The following is a 3,660-nucleotide window of genomic DNA, read 5'->3' as shown; positions in this document are numbered from 1 at the left end:
ACTAATTTTTTGTATTTTTAGTAGAGACAGGGTTTCACCGTGTTAGCCAGGATGGTCTCGATCTCCTGACCTCGTGATCCGCCCGTCTTGGCCTCCCAAAGTGCTGGGATTACAGGCTTGAGCCACTGCGCCCGAACACAACAATTGTTTTTAAATGGTGATAAAGGGACCTTAATAACATTTTTCTGAACCTATTCCTAATAGTAGGAAAGAGAAAAAAAATCCTCAATTTTATTTCATGTATTCCAAGGATTGGATGTTTTCCCAAACTTTCTCAGGGTTTTCACTTTTCATTATGTTCTTTGTAAGAGTTCATAACTCAATAATTTTTTCCTACACATTGTTTCTGAAGCCAGTGTGTGTTTTTTTTTTTTTTTTTTTTTTTTTTAATGTTAGTATCTCCAAATCCCACTTCCCTGGAGTATGGCTATTCTGAGAGACCTTGGTCAAATTCCACTATAAGAAACCAGCCCCCCTCTTCACTCACCATAATTGATGAGTTTTCCTGGCTTGTGAAAACAAATGGAATTATAAAATTGTGACTGTCATCTATTTTTTTATTAAGTAAATTCCTCCAAGTCCTGTAGGTAATTTTCCCAGAAAGATGAATTACCCAGTTGTAACAAATACAACGTATTTGCAGAATCCTTGTGAGAATTTGCTCTTTGCCCAGAAATTATGCTTAATCTTCCTACTACAGAATGGAATGTTAATCCTGCCTCCAATGAGCTAATGGAGATTTGATTGGAAGTGACCACTGCCCATCAAGTTCTGTTCTCTTTGAAGCAGTTGTCCTCACAGCCTGGTGCTGAGTTACAGACTCCAAGTCTACTGCCCCTACCTCCATCCCCTGCCACAAATGGATTGGTCAAAAACTACTCCGATTTCTGAGTAAAAAGGAAGAGATGTCATCCCCACATAGCTGAACACAGTGCTGACAACATCTGAATACTGTTTAGCATTGTCTTGGGTAGAAGATAATGGGAACAAAGAAGTACAGAGTAACTTTTTTTTTGTTTTTGTGTTTTTTGAGTTGGAGTCTTATGGTGCCACCCAGGCTGGAGTGCAGTGGTACAGTCGCAGCTCACTGTAGCCTCTACCTCCCAGGCTCTAGCGATTCTCTTGCCTCAGTCTCCCAAGCAGCTGGGGCCACAGGTACATGCCACCACATCCAGCTAATTTTTTTTTTGAGACGGAGTCTCGCTCTGTCGCCCAGGCTGGAGTACAGTGGCGGGATCTCAGCTCACTGCAAGCTCTGTCACCCGGGTTTACGCCATTCTCCTGCCTCAGCCTCCCGAGTAGCTGGGACTACAGGCGCCCGCCACCTCGCCCGGCTAGTTTTTTGTATTTTTTAGGAGAGAAGGGGTTTCACCGGGTTAGCCAGGATGGTCTCGATCTCCTGACCTCGTGATCCGCCCGTCTCAGCCTCCCAAAGTGCTGAGACTACAGGTTTGAGCCACTGCACCCGGCCACATCCAGCTAATTTTAAAAATTATTTGTAGAGATGAGGTCTTGCTATGTTGCCCAGGCTGGTCTCGAACTCATGGGCTCAAGCAATCCACCCACCTTGGCCTCCCAAAGTGCTGGGATTATAGGTGTGAGCCACAGCACCCGGCCCAGAGTAAGTGTTTTGTCTGTGACCTGCCTCCTGGGACCTAAAACTCTAGCTTCTATCTTAGAATCAAAAGCAGGCCCATCTCTTGGGCCCTAGATTGTGGTTTCTAAATGCCATTGTCTCCTAAAACAACCAGGCTTCTTGGAAAAATGGCTGATTCCAGGTCTGGAACAGGAAATGAACCAGAGTATAGTATTAGAATAAATGGCAAAGAAGTTATCAAAGATAACTAGGGTCCTACCAAGACTCAAGACCCAATATAAAGAAGTTCCCAGTGGCCAAAGATGGGTCACTTTCAGCATCAATGAGGATAATAGCTACATTGAATTGAAACATATCAAATACATCTGAAATGACAAAAGTCATACGTTTGCATTGTAAATGAATATCAACAATAAGGAAATAATGAGAGTAAAACGGTCTCTCAGAGGTAGCCACTCTTAATGGTTTGGTGTGTGTCCTCTAGGGTTTTGGTGTTTTTTTTTCTTTTCCCTGGAAAAAGCTAAGCATACAGCTTTTATTTTTCCCATTAAACATATCAAACATGTTTCAATCCATAAATTCATAATGACATTAAAAAGGGAAAACAATGGCTGGGGCACAGTGTCTCATGCCTGTAAGCCCAGCACTTTGGGAGGCTGAGGCAGGAGGATCACTTGAGCCCAGGAGTTTGAGATGAGCCTGGGCAACATAGCAAGACCCCATTTCTAAAAAAAATTAATTTGTTTTAAATTAGCCAGGCATGGTGGTGTGTGCCTGTAGTCCCAAGCTACTCAGGAGGCTGAGGTGGGAGGACTGCGTGAGCCCAGGAGGTCAAGGCTACAGTGAGCCATTCTCATACCACTGCAATCCAGCCTGGGCAATAGAATGACACCTTGTCTTAAAAAAGAAGAAAATAAAAAACAGAAAAATATATTGGTCACTTTTTGAAGGATGCCAGGAAAACCAATTCATTGCTCTAAAAACTAGTAAATACGGGGAAAGAATCAAGTACTTATTCTGTCTTTCCTATGCATACTGTACCTCAGGATAACCACACAGCAGACGAGGGCAAGTATTTCTTTCTTTTTTTTTTTTTTTTTCTGAGACGAAGTCTCACTCTGTCGCCCAGGCTGGAGTGCAGTGGCGGGATCTTGGCTCGCTGCAATCTCCGCCTCCTGGGTTCAAGCAATTCTCTGCCTCAGCCTCCTGAGTAGCTGGAATTACAGGCGCCCACCACCACGCCCAGCTAATTTTTTTGTGTTTTAGTAGAGACAGGGTTTCTCCATGTTGGCCAGGCTGGTCTTGAACTCACTGGCCAAGTATCTTTTAGGAAAGTATTCCAGCTCATAAATGAAGGAGGTAGAATTAGAATATCCCCATGTTTCAATCTCTAATGAGAACTATAAGTGTAGCCAATGATCACCAACGGCTGTGAATGTCATAGAAAGAGACAACCAGGGCCAGGTGCAGCAGCTCACACCTGCAGTCTCAGCACTTTGGGAGGCCAAGGTGGACAGATCACAAGGTCAAGAGATCAAGACCAACCTGGCAGCCGGGCGCGGTGGCTCAAGCCTGTAATCCCAGCACTTTGGGAGGCCGAGACGGGTGGATCACGAGGTCAGGAGATCGAGACCATCCTGGCCTACACGGTGAAACCCCGTCTCTACTAAAAAATACAAAAAACTAGCCGGGCGAGATGGCGGGCGCCTGTAGTCCCAGCTACTCGGGAGGCTGAGGCAGGAGAATGGCGTAAGCTGAGGCGGAGCTTGCAGTGAGCCGAGATTGCGCCACTGCACTCCAGCCTGGGTGACAGAGCGAGACTCCGTCTCACAAAAAAAAAAAAAAAAAAAAAAAAAAAAAAAGACCAACCTGGCCAACATGGTGAAACCCCAGCTCTACTAAAAATGCAAAAAATTAACTGGGTCTGGTGGTGGGTACCTGTAGTCCCAGCTACTCGGGAGGCTGATGCAGGAGAATCGCTTGAACCCAGGAGGTGGAGGTTGCAGTGAGCCGAGATCACGCCACTGTACAGCCTGGCAAGAGAGCAAGACTCTGTCTCAAAA

Source organism: Rhinopithecus bieti, unplaced genomic scaffold (genome assembly GCF_001698545.2).
Source record: "Rhinopithecus bieti isolate Rb0 unplaced genomic scaffold, ASM169854v2 scaffold_15570, whole genome shotgun sequence".
NCBI classification, from domain to species: domain Eukaryota; kingdom Metazoa; phylum Chordata; class Mammalia; order Primates; family Cercopithecidae; genus Rhinopithecus; species Rhinopithecus bieti.
The sequence above is the reverse complement of the archived record's forward strand: the minus strand, read 5'-3'. Positions refer to the sequence as shown.